Source organism: Cibotium barometz, chromosome 5, assembly GCF_041138505.1.
Source record: "Cibotium barometz isolate CiBa-2024 chromosome 5, ASM4113850v1, whole genome shotgun sequence".
Classification (NCBI taxonomy): Eukaryota; Viridiplantae; Streptophyta; class Polypodiopsida; order Cyatheales; family Cibotiaceae; genus Cibotium; species Cibotium barometz.
The window spans coordinates 34,582,257-34,596,984 of NC_141050.1; positions in this window are offsets into that span (position 1 = coordinate 34,582,257).

The window sequence follows — 14,728 nt, forward strand, 5'->3', positions numbered from 1 at the left end:
GATGCATCACTTTATTTATCTATGTAATACGAGGTCAAACTTTCTTTTTGGGGTCTCCCAGTTAAGTAGGTTTATACGCAGTCTTGGAAGCATGCATTGGCACGCTACCAAAGCAAGTATTTTGATACGTACATAGCACTAGGTTCCTTTGGCTATTCTATTGTTAAAGAGGGTGATATTTAGCTGCATGCTTTCAATGACTTTGATTGGGTTAGATGTTATGACACACGAGTGTCCACTAGTGGCTTTTTCTTTCATCTTAGTGATTCCAAGAAGTAGCCAATGGTGGCCACTTTGAGCTGTGAAGCTGAGTATACGGCAGATTTTAGAGCGATTGTGGAGTGGGTATGGCTCAGATGTCTTTTGGCAATCTTGGTGTTGGTGAATAGCAGTTGTTACCTAACTTCATTGATAGTCAGAGTGCATTCATGGTTTACGAGGAACCCAATGTTTCATGTTTGCATAAAGCACATTGAGGTACATCATCATTATGTCAAGGAGAGACTCATTGCAAAAGAGAGATTAGTCTAGCTTATGTTTCTACACACAACAATGTGGCATATTCATTCACGCGAAGGCTCTCTCATCATCACGAGAGAAGTTAGAAGCTTTTGTACTGAATCTCTTATATGTATATGAAGTTGTGGTTCCTGAGGTGTGCCAGAGAGGTGTGGAAGACCATCACCTTGGTCTTGCTAAGGTTGACCGTTAGGTCCCACTGTGTACAAAACTTCTGTAGAGTATCCAAATTCCTTTGCAATCTAGCCATTGAATCTAAAATGAGAACTATGTCATTTGTATATAGTAGTAGAGGGATCGATATGTTGCCCATGCTTCCTCACTTCAGAGGTAGAAGTGGAACAGGAAGAGGAAAATACCACAACTACAAGCCAAGGGGTCCACATCAAGATTCAAACTCACCAACTGAAGCTACAAACTCATGGCAACCACAATATCCAAAGAGGAAGAGATGACTATAGAGAGGATCAAAAGAAAGAAGCTATGGACAAAGAAGACCACGAGTATATAACTATTGTGGCATTGTAGGCCACTCGGAAAGAGAATGTATGAAAAAGAAAAAGAAAAGCAAATGGAAGACCCCAAATAAAAAATGAACCAACCCAATAATCAAAGTTCAAACTAACAGCCCCAAGTCTAGGTCAACCCTAACAATAGGTGTTTCTCTCTACATACATGGCACATGGTAGAAGATGATTGGTATGTTGATTCAGGAGCTTCTAACCGTATGACTCATCATGCTAAATGATTCAAATCAATTCAGCCCATCTCAAAGAATACATCAGTTATACGAGATGACTTCCATCATACAATACAAGGACAAGGCACCATTCCAGTTCAAACTTCATCAAGTCAAGTAATAGATTTAATAGATATCTTTCTTGTTCCAAGTATAACCAAAACTATAATTTGAGTTATTCAAATATTTGAGAAAGGTTATGATATAAGATTTAATTTAAAGAGATGCTTTGTTGAGGATGACAATAGGAAAGTTGTTTCATATGGAGAAAGAGGTGGAATACTTTTCAAGTTGAAATTAGATGATTCTCACCAAGCTTACTTCTCATCTCAAACCCCATTAATCTCACTTAGTCTTTCGCATAAGAGATTAAGTTGTTTAAAAACCATAAAAGAGAAGGTCTTGTGGAAGGGCTTCACATGCTTTAGTTCAATGAGCAAGAAAGCAAATGTCCATCTTGCATGTTTAGAAAGCAACAGAGAACCAGGTTCAACAAATGCACTTACAGAGCGAGGCAAACATTGGAGATTATACATATAGATCTGCAGGGTACAAGAAAAACAATATTTATTAGAGGAGCATACTACTTTTTGACATTTGTTCGATGTTATGTCCAAAAATGTATGGGTCTATTTCCTAAAGCAAAAGTCTGATGCTTTTCTCTATTTTTAGCAATTCAAAGCTATGGTAGAGAAAGAATGTGAAAGCTACATCAAAACCCCAAGGTCAAATAAAGGGGGGGGGGGAACATATCCAAAGAATTTGATGACTATTACAAGCAGCAAGGCATAAGGAGGCATTGCACATGCTCCTATAGCTCTCAACAAAATGGAGTGGCAGAGATGAAGAAGATGGTGATTGCTGAGCATGCCAGAGCCGTGTTAAATGAAGCAAATCTTCCAAGCCACTACTGGGTTGAAGTAGTCAACATATCAATTTACCTCATAAACAAAAGTCCTACATAAGCACTTACCAATCTCACTCCAATAGAAGCATACTTAGGTAAAAAACCAAACATATTTCATTTGAAATTATTTGGTTGCATTGCTTACATGCCTATCCCAAATGAAAAGAGAAGGAAATTAGCTGCAGTGTCAAGAGATCTTGTTTTTTTAATAAGCATGATAACTGTTTAAAGTAGCCCCAAGCACATACCATAAGGACATAGGTGACGTTCAAAGAAATGGGCTCAGAAATTTCCAGCCAAGAAGATTCTCGTATGAAGTCATTAATTAAAAAACAACATTATAAGAGAATTAATTAAAAAGTATTTTTGTTACTAAAATTTTGATGTGGGAAGAACCTACAAAAAAGAAGAAAGAAGAGGGCAACAAGATTAGTTTAAAAATAAAGTTATTAAAGATTTTTAATCTTACCTACCAAAAAGAAGCATAAAAGATAAAGAGAGCCTATTAAGAGCATAAGGGAAGATTAAGGGGAAGAAGAGTAAGAATATGAGGACTAACATGAGCATTAAAAACATCCAAGAGGTAAGTCCATATAATAGTTTTTCTTGTTTGTTTTAAAAAACCCTAATATTATTATGGTTTCTCATAATACTAAAAACCCTAATAGTATTAGGATTCCCCTATACTGTTAGGGTTTTAACAAAGCCTATTAAGAGTAGGCTTCTCCTATCGGTATTTGAAAAATAATAAAATCATAATAGTATAAAGAAAAAACTGTTACTATTAGGGTTTAGCATACCCTAATACTATTAGGGTGCTCTTAATACTATTAGGTTTGGCACAATGATAATAGCTTCCTAATGCTAATAGTCTTACAAACCTTAGATATTAAAAAGAGAAGAAGATGAAAAATATTACCTTGTGTGCCTTTCAACATAAACCTGGAGAAAAGCGAAGAAGTGTATGTTGTGTTAATGAACAAGAAGGAGTACAATAAGTTGAGGTAGGAGAAATCAAGTGCATGAAAGGGGAATATTAAGGGAGATTCATGGAGGATAAAGTACGATCATGCAAGGTAGTGGGAAGCTATTTTGAGAATGTTTGTAAAGCTAGGGGTATCGATGCCGTGGGAATAAAAAGTTTAATATCCAACAGTGATGCTTATAGTGATGTTAGGGAATTTCCAAAGACCAAAACAGAGCAAACATTAGGCTACCCATTGGGAGTAAACAAAACATTGGTATTTTTTATTTGTACCAAACATTGTTATGATGTGTTCTTCTTCTAGTTTAGATCATCATGGGACAACAATTAGGAGTAAGGAACGAGTGGTTGTGAACATAAAATTAACATTCATATGCAACATCTAAGAATGCTTACATGCACAAATATCGAATCACATTGGATCATATTAGGAAATGGGGATCTTTAAGCTAATGCCACCCACCATGATGCCTTAAGCTAATTACTCGCTTGTGTATCGATGGAGTAAACCCAATTTGGATTGAGGTCTATATCATGGTCCACATGGCCCATTGCAATTGTGAATTATAATATTCCTCCATGGATGTCCATCAAGAAGGATCATGTGATGCTTGCACTTCTTGTTCATGAGGAAGCACAAACTAAAGAACATGGATATATACCTTGAGCCTTTGATTAATGAGCTCAAGTAATTATGGAGAGGCATAAAAGTGCATGATGTTTCTCGTCTAATTTCTCATCGCAATGTGATGGTCAAAATATGATAGCCAAGGATGGTATTTTAATGTGAACTATGCATAATTTTCATGGTAACATGGAGTGCTTAGGTATTCCACTAACTCAATTAATGCTTATAAGAGTATATGTAACTCACACATATAATCTTGATTCATAAGGGTATGCATAACTCTTAGATATAATCATGATTCATAAGAATATGCATAACTCTCATATATAATTTTGATTTATAAGAAAGTCTGTTAACTCTACATTCTTAAATGCCATTTTGGTAGGTCTCACAACCATATGATATAATGCATGTCCAATTCATAGACCATCACGTTTATCCAAGCAATCACATACACTAAATTAAGTGGTGTTTGATAAAAATCAAATAGTTTTTCCTCCCAACCATCCCGATCATCCTCCATCAGAGGTTTCTCCCTCTCATTGTAATGAGAGCTGATGATTGGGAAGAATTGTACAAGGCATCACCTTCTAAGCCAACATTGGATGGAACATGGATACATGGATATTGGAATGAGAGATGGATAATAAGACCCATCATGTACTCAAGTTTCTATTGACTACCATATTGGGAAAATTTAAAGATTAAAGGGTTGGAATATCCTAACATGCTGGCAATAGCCACACTAGAAATCAAGGAAGTACCTACACATAGCAAACAACATTAGATATAATTAATAAATCCCTAAGAGAGTTTAATAAATCCTAGTAACCCTTATTGCAATAATTTCAATTGAAATTACAAAACGAGGTAATGAGACCTAGGACAAGGATAAACAAGTGTAAACCTAACTTAGAATAGAATACTTGGTTGTGTTAGATTCACTAATGCATTGGTGAGGCCCCTTTACCCTTGTTTTCTCAAAAGGTGAAAATAATTAGGAATGGTAACCCAAAAACTTAATTATTTGAAGGAACAACATGAGGAAAAATATAAAGAAAGAAGATAAGAGAGAATATAATGAGGAGATGACTTTTATCACATTCAAATAATTAAGTTATAATTCTTGATAAGGTTTATTCTAGCAAAAACAAGGGTGCTAAAGATAGGAACAAGATACCATTTATATTATGCCATTTCTTGGGTTTTAATAGGGAGAATTCTATAAAGAAAAATATAAAGAAATAAGAATATAATGAGGAGATGTTTTTTTATCATAATCAAATAATTAAGCCTTATAATTATTGATAAGGCTTATTCTAGCAAGTACAAGGGTTTTATGCTAAATATGACTTTTTATCACAATCATAATTAAGTTATAATTCTTGATAAGGCTTATTCTAGCAATTACAAGGGTTTTATGCTAAAGATAGGACCAAGATACCATTTATATTATGCCCTTTCTTGGGTTTCAATAAGGAGGATTATTTATTGTGGCCAACCATTCTTTATTTTGACAAACACACCATTAAATGTCAAATTCAAGATGGTGTGGTGATGTGAAGCCATGCCTTCAACGCCACCTTCAAATTTTAAGCAAGAGTGGAGAGCATTGGCTTCCACCTCGACTCACATGCCAACACCACCATTAAAGTGGTCGGAAGAGTCCATGGACACAACACCAATTTCATATGCAATGACTCCCATTAATTCAAATCAAAAAGGGCCATCCATAGTGCCAAAACATAATGATAGCTACATACATACTCCCTTGGCACCGCCAAGGGATGCCAATGTCCAAAGGGATCACACTCCTTTGCCATTGTCAACTAACTCCATGGAACAAAGGGATCACTATAGTCCCACAAAAACCCCATGTAGCACTCTGCCATAACACCAATTTGCTAACTGAAAGGCCAAAGTTCAATTAGGCACTCTAGTAAATCTAATGGTGGTGGTGCTAAATCTTTTGTCGTGTGGATGGGCAAGTGCAGTTTTCTACCTTCACTCATTGAGCCCACAAAGTAAGCTAGAAACCTTAAGCCTCAGTTGTACATTTGTAACATAGCACCTCCTATCAATTGTGTATAGACACATGTATACCTAGGAATGATTAAAAACCTAAAAACCACAAAAAATAATTAAAAACTAAAGTAACCGCATGTGCACACATACATTCACAAGTACACTCACACACTTGTGCACATGCACATAACCCTCACATACAAAACACCCTCAACACACACTTACGCACACACTTGCATGCATGTTCACACAAATAAAGCACACCCATCCACATGTGCACACAAATAAAGCATAACCACCCACAAGTGCACACACCCTCTCTCTATGATTGAACACACAAACACCCGCACATGCACACACACTTACATGCATGTGCATACACACAAAACACACCCACCCCCGTTGTGCACACACTCCCCTCTATTTCTATACACACACATGCACGCACACACTTGTTTTTAAGAAAACCCCTCCTCCATTAAATTTTTTAATAACCATCCCTCCTCCCCCCAAACATTTTTCCCCTAACACACACCCCCGCTTATCATTTTTCATTTTTATTTTATCTAAAAAATCCTTACTTTCTTTTTCCCATTATTTTTTATTAGAATTAAGAATAATAATTAAAGTTTTATTTATATAAACATGTGGCCATGAGGCCATGAGCCGTGCGGCCATGTGGCTAGGGCCTTTTTGTGGTGGGGAGGACATGGGAGGAGCCAGATCTGCATGAGTTGGATGCTAACCCCTGGCCTAGACTACAATGCAAGCATCGTTGCATCACCAATGGGCTCTGGCTTGTAAATGACCGTTGTCACTAATGTGCAACTCCAATGTGAGGCGGGATGTAGATCTAGGAGGTAAAAGTGTGCATATGGGGTGCAAGCAGCATAGTAGTTTGCAGTTTGATGCTTGGAAGAGACTCCAAAACATCTATACAAGTGGTTCATAACACCATTCAATGACTCTAGCATCTAACAAACCATAAGAACTAAACACTCATAAGGGCTATAGGTGGTTTACAACAACATTCAATGACTTTATAGCATGCAACAACCAGAATAATTACACACTTATAAGGGCTACTAGCCTTCCATCTATCACAACATGTAAGGACTTTATGAAGATGTCCTCACCAGAGAATCGTCCACATCTTGACCCAATCACACATGGGCATGCAAATAGTGATCTACGAAGCCTTTGGATCCATGCACCAAAACAAAATTCTTCACACAAACTGGTTATCAATTGGGCTCTACACCTCCCTCCAAGAGTCAAAACTTTCCTACAGCCATGCTAATATAAAGCAATGTGAAGATGCTCAAGAGGTCAAAGCAACATTGCATGCCCAAAGTCGGCATTGTCTGGTAATTGGAAACTCCACCCCAAACTGTGCAAGCATTTAATGCTTCACTTTATGATGACATCACCATGCTTCAAGCAAAAGGTCAGATTAGCCATTAACACTTCAAAATAGGCTCAAGAATCTCCCAGTTCCATTAGGCCATGTTCGATAACCCACCCACAACTTACAACTAACCAAACCTGATTTGCAAGAGCCTACATTCATCCTAACCTCACCATGGAATCCGTCCAAGTATATTTTTTGGGTGGGAGGACCATGGTGGGCCTATGGTACAACCCAGCCAACTGGACTTATGTGTACCACAAGCGTATGCCATACAGGTTTTCCTAACTTCTTCCATTAGCATAGGTAACCTAACGCCATTCACACAACTGCCTTTTTGACTAGCCTTGTTACACATCAACACTCAATCTCCTGTCCCAAACCATGTGTAAGGGTCACAGAAAGCAGAAAATAAGAGTAAAAGAAAAATCCGTGTGTTGGAGTTTTCACCACAAGGAACTTCCACACGAGCACACCTTGTCCTGTGTCATGCCTAGGCATGACACAGGACACCTGCAAAATAGACATGGGCACTGCATTTAGTAGACACATCTAGAGCAATAGGCACTGGCAAACTAAAGCAGCAATGTCCTTGCACAAATCTCGATAGGGGGACCATGGCCTATGGTACGCAACCCATTGCACATGGATCCTCCTCAAAGAAGCAAGAATCTCTCGTAACCTCTTCTTCATCCACACCAAGCATGGATCCAAATAGCCTCCATCCTAAGTGCTACAATAACACCAAATCAATTGGTGGAGCAAGAGAGGCCGCTTAGCTCTATGGGCAAAGTCTAATCCCATGCATCATCCTCACGAACTTAACTGAGAAAAGGGATGTTAGTGGAGTAAATGTCAAGGAAAATAGTAAAGTGAGTCGAGGAAAGCAATTGAGTTAGAGAAATCTTCAAGGCTAGAGGAGTACACACAAGGTACACCTTTTGCTCCCACCACCTTCTGCACATTGCCCAGACCCGTCGCTTGTATATTTCACTAAGGGTAAGCATCACTTTTTTCACATCTTGCACCTCATCATAACATATGCATGGACACATGCACTTGCAACTAACCTTGTTAATTGATAACCCTCTAGGCACATCTCTAGATACGGACACCATGGTGGGCACCCATGGTCCCCCTTGTTGAAATTACAGCAATGTGATGAGCTATGGTGGATCAAATACTAGAATCAACATCATTAACAAAGTTATTAGTACATAATTAAGATGTAATTAGTGAGCAATTAACAAATAGCTTAATGTAGGCATGGATAATATATAACCAGCAAATTCTCATTAGGCCAATGCCTCAATTTATAGTGTTTACATCCAAGCATCTAATCCCATTGATGTCTCCTTGATTCACTCCACCTCTTTTGCTTGACCTCTTCACTTTTCCCAGAATATCTCCACACTTCCTAAATCTTCTCACGCTACCCTTTATTCTCTCCCAGTAGATTCTTCTCACCTTTTCACAGGTTCTCTCACATTTACACTTGTATATTTCAACACCTTCCCTCATGTGAATACTCCTAGAACACCTAGACCCTATACCAAGTTTCCCTCTTACTTGTTGATAGTCCGCAACCCCAGTGCCTAGCACACCCGGACCCTGTACCAAGTTTCTCTCTTACTTGATAGCCCGCGACCAGTGCCTCAAGTCCCTAAACTCATAGTCCTTGACACTCTCTCTCTCTCTATGTGTCTAAGGCTACTACAAGTGCCCACGACCTTGACTAAAGTGCTCACACATACATCTACCACGTGGCCTACATCATCGGTGGCTCAGAGGTGGTTTTACTTTGTTGGGGCAGGTTACATTGGGTTGTGGGGTCTCTCTCTCTCTCTCTCTCTCTCTCTCTCTCTCTCTCTCTCTCTCTCTCTCTCTCTCTCTCAGAGATTTTCACATGGCTCCTCACTCTTTGGAGCCTCACATCTTCTCTTGTCTTCAGTCTTCTTGTCATGGCAGCTTCTCTTCACGCGTCCATGTCTTCCTCTTCTTTCAGGCTTCTTGTGGTAGCTTCTCTTCTCGTGTCCATGTCTTTCTTCAATGCTTCCTCTAGATCTTCTTGGTTCGGGTATTCTTCTTGGAAAGAGATGTTCTTCTTCTTTCATGGCTGGGGCCATGAGCTTGTCCGTCCCATCTTTTTGCTCCATGTGAGCAACATGTTTAAACACTTTGTTGACAGTTCTTTTGGGCTTTTGATGTTTATCTTATATCATTATGCAATGCAAACCCAAATTTATGTGTGAGGTCTTATCTCTTGCCTTATTCTGGACAAGGGCATTGTCTGATCCCATTTTTACACTGATGTAATGTCCCCAATACATAATGCGTATAGCATTCATTCTTATGCACATTCCCAAATGCAACTCTGGCTGTGAATAATCTTGAATTTGAGTGAGATTTACAGGCATTAACCAAGGGTTAAATGCAAACCCAAATTTATGCGGGAGGTCTTACCTCTTGCCTTATTCTGGACAAGGGCATTGTCTGATCCCATTTTTACACTGATGTAATGTGCCCAATACATAATGTGTATAGCATTCATTCTTATGCACATTCCCAAATGTAACTATGGCTGTGAATAATCTTGAATTTGAGTGAGATTTACAGGCATTAACCAAGGGTTAAATGCAAAATGATGATTATCACAAATTTATCAGCACAGTTTTACCAAAAATTACATTAAATCAAGGGTAACAAATTTTTGTACGGAATGGTTGGAGTATCAAACCAACTCTGAATTTCAATCTGAAGTTATAGGGATCTGTATCAGATATCTAATGGTTAATTTGAACCCTCAATTGCACCAAAATATAGTGATTAGTACTAATTAATCACTGATTAGTAAATTAATCCTCTATTTTGTGTGTAGAAAACAGAGTATGCAGGGAGTCCAGATCTGGGGCCTTAGACTTCAAATGAGCTCAAATGCTTTCAAGGCCATCAATAGCAATGAGTCTAGTAGAGGATTAAGCCAATAAACACAAGATTTGACGAAATATTGAATGCTTAATCTCTGTTTTACCAAAGTCACCTGCAGATTTGATGAAGAGCTTGGATCTCACTGTAGACTTGATCAAATTGAATTCTGACTTCACCAGCTTCTAGAGCATGCTTGAAAACCCCTAGAGCTATGAGGAATTAGAGCCATTGGAACTGAGCAAGAAGAAACCTCAATTTCCCTTCTGAAAAACGATGCCTATAAATCGGGCTGCCGCCGCCGCCGGTATTTTGTGCGCTGAATTGCTTCAATTCCCTTGAGCTGTGTAGAGCCCCTTGAGTCTACTATGAGTACCTAAAAGGGCTTGGGCTAATGTTGAGTGTGCAAGGAGATAGAGCTCCTCCGGGGGTACAGAGGGTAGTTGAAAATAACTAAAAAATTTTATTATTTTCTAATTATCTACTAATCCTAATTAACTAGATAATTAGCTCATAAACTTTATGAATTCTAGGCATGGCTCTGATACCATGTTGAAATTACAGCAATGTGATGAGCTATGGTGGATCAAATACTAGAATCAACATCATTAACAAAGTGATTAGCAAATAATTAAGACGTAATTAGTGAGCAATTAACAAATAGCTTAATGTAGGCATGGATAATCAATAACCAGCAAATTCTCATTAGGCCAATGCCTCAATTTATAGTGTTTACATCCAAGCATCTAATCCCACTGATTTCTCCTTGATTTCAAGCCACTTATCCTCCAGCCCCCACAGCACATGGACACTGATGATGGAAATCACAAGGGATCTCAGTGAAAGATTAAGGCCATGATGAAGGTATAAATTATGCTAAGTAAGAAGAGATTAATACTAATCACATTTGGATTAATTTGATACAAACATAATGACAGTATAATGATGGGAATGGAGTGTTGTATTTTCCATCAGATGTGTGACTCTTATATAGGCAAAGTACATAATGATTACATTAAGCTGATGAAATATTAGCTAGAGAAAAATATCCACAAATCACTCCCTAATTCTCTCCCACAGATTCCTCCCTGAATCTCTCCACACTCCACTATTCTCTCTTCTTGATTCTATCTTAGTAGTTGACATTTATGTGCTCCATGATTCTCTCCATGAGTGATTCTACGAGATGCCACCTCTTTTGCTTGATTCTCTCCACCTCTTCACTTTTCCCAGAATATCTCCACACTTCCTAAATCTTCTCATGCTACCCTTTATTCTCTCCCAGTAGATTCTTCTCACCTTTTCACAGGTTCTCTCACATTTACACATCCTCTTTTACAACCTCTAACCAAGGGCTTATTCTTGCACACACCCTATTCACTTGTATATTTCAACACCCCTATCCAGAGATAACCATTGCCAAGAAATCCATTGACTTTGCAGCTACCTCCAAAGAGCTTCAAAGAATACAACCTCTGCTTTGACTCCAATTCTACATAATCACATCCTCACCCTAGCCTATAAAGAAGCCTAATCTCTACACATGATGATGTGTGACTTAGGAATAATATTTTGTCATGCCAAGAAGATCTAGACTACCATCTACTCATGTAAATTATTCAATGGTGGTCCTAGAATTGATTCCGCGCCAATCAAAAGGTGAAGGCACTTCTACCAGTTGCCTATTTTTTTTTAAAGGGCCCAAGCCACTACCACAACAAAAAGAGGCCTCGCATAAAGAACTTCTACATCGCATACACCTTTTATGCCACCTGACTATGCACATGAGGATTGGGTTCATTATGCACTACTGCACTTATGACCCTCCTATGCATGATGTATGCATATTAATAATAAATTAGCATGTCGGGTATTTTGATAGCGGTGTCATCAAGCACATTACTTATCAGTGTGATTTGTTTTCCTCCCTTGAGTCTGCTCCTTAATGAGGCATAGTCACATGTGTAAACAACTCCTGATATCCAAAAGGAGTTCGTAAGGTTATGCTTGCTCTGCAAATGGTTGGATAATCACTCTCTTAGAAGTCTTGTTTGTTAATCTCTGCCATTACTAGGATACACCTAGTGGTCATAATTATGATAGGTGTATAGTTTGTGATGAAGACCTCAATGTGGTATCTAATACTTTAAGCCATGGGCTTTATAGGTTGTTAGATAGGTATGAGAGATTGCTACATAATGCTTGTTCAATTATTACCACGCATGCTATAAGTAACACAGAGCTATGGAATGGCCACTTTGTTCTAGGCATTAAAAAGAGCTTGTTGTTAATCTCTACCATTACTAGGATAGACCTAGTTGTCATAATTATTAATGATAGGTGTATAGTTTGTGATGAAGACCTCAATGTGGTATCTAATACTTTAAGCCATGGGCTTTATAGGTTAGACAGGTATGAGAGATTGCTACATAATGCTTGTTCAATTATTACCACGCATGCTATAAGTAACACAGAGCTATGGAATGCCCACTTTGGTCACTTGAATTTTGGTAGTCTATTATGCCTTGAAGGCAAGAGATGGTGTCATAGTTATAAAAGCTTGAGACCCTTGCCGAACATGTATGTGAGGGGTGCATTTTTGGCAAGATGCAACAAGCAACATTCCCAAAAGATAGATTAGTAAGGGTTGTCTAGAAATTACAGCTTATACATAATAGTGATGTATGTGGTCCTATGAGAACATCATCGAGATTGAGGAATATCTCTACTTTGTAACTTTTATTGACTACTCCAGGCACACCTGGATACACCCAGACACACGGGTATATCCATTAAAACTAAAGTCAAAGATTTTTATATGTTTAGACACCTTGTTTCTATTACTAAACATGTGTCTACATGTAAAGTTGGCACCCATTCGTAAAAATCAAGGAGGATAGTATATGTCAAAGGAATTTATGCATATATGGCTAAAAGAGGCATAATACATCAATGCATGGTGCCTTAAACATCTTAGCAAAATGGTGTGACTAAGAGGAAGAACAAATCTCTCATATGGAGATGGCATGTTGTTAAAATTATAGCAATGTGATGAGCTATGGTGGATTATGCTAGAATCAACATTATTAACAAAGTGATTAGATGATAATTAAGATGTGATTAGTGAGTAATTAACTAATATCTTAATGTAGGCATGGATAATCAAAAACCAGCAAATTCTCATTAGGTCAATGCCTCAATTTATAGTGTTTACATCCAAGCATCAAATCCCACTCATTTCTCCTTGATTCACTCCACCTCTTTTGCTTGATTCTCTCCACCTCTCCGAGAATATCTCCACACTTCCTAAATCTTCTCATGCTACCCTTTATTCTCTCCCAGTAGATTCTTCTCACCTTTTCACAGGTTCGCTCACATTTACACATTCTCTTTTACAACCTCTAACCCAGGGCTTTTTCCCGCACACACCCTATTCACTTGTATATTTCAACACCTCCCCTCAAGTGAATACTCCTAGCACGCATGGACCCTATACCAAGTTTCTCTCTTACTTGATAGTCCACGAGACCAGTGCCTAGCACACCTCCCCTCAAGTGAACTTAGCACACCTGGACCCTGTACCAAGTTTCTCTCTTACTTGATAGTCCGCGACCAGTGCCTCAAGTCCCTAAACTCATAGTCCTTGACACTCTCTCTCTCTCTATTTGTCCAAGGCTACTACAAGTGCCCGCGACCTTGACTAAAGTGCTCACACATACATCTACCACATGGCCTACATCATCGGTGGCTCAGAGGTGGTTTTACTTTGTTGAGACAGGTTACATTGGGTTGTGGGGTCTCTCTCTCTCTCTCTCTCTCTGAGATTTTCACATGGCTCCTCACTCTTTGGAGCCTCACATCTTCTCTTGTCTTGCCACCACCCTTGGAATCGGTAGATCCAAACAAGTACTCACCCACCCATAATTGAAATGCCTTTCTTAACTTTAGCTTTAGAAAACAGATACGCACACACTCCTCTTTAAAACTTTTTTTAAAAAAAATCCATTGACGAACAATTTAGTGGTTACACATGTCATACTTCAAAATTTCCATTGAGTCTTTATTTCTCACAAACAGTATCACTCTGGACTCTCCGTTGAGACCAGCGAGTCAACAACGAGATTCAGTGATAGATTACAATAACATTTTCTGTCATACAATATCCTCCTCGACATACGTATGGGTGTCCTCAGCACTGCGAGCCAGTGCATCGCCTGGTCAGAACCCTCTAGGATCCTCCTTAGGTGTCCTGGCACTTCACTCAGGGACCGCTTCGTCGGCCCTTGCCCATCGTACCGGAAGCGTACCATTTTAACCATATCGAGGCTGGTCAAGACCTCGGCAGGCTTTGCCACGTGAGCTGTCCCTCGAACACTCCTCGCCAGCTGTTGAAACCGAACTTCCCTTAGATAAACATATATGCCAAATGCTCCCTCCAGCATTCTGGCGTAAGACAGTCTTTTAAGAAAACTAGGTTTCTATGCAAGTTTATAGTTTTGATTTTGTTTGAATACCATGAATAAATCTTAAATCTGTATCCCAATACTTCTAGATCTAGGTCTGAATTCCAAACAGAATTCCTCGAATTCTGT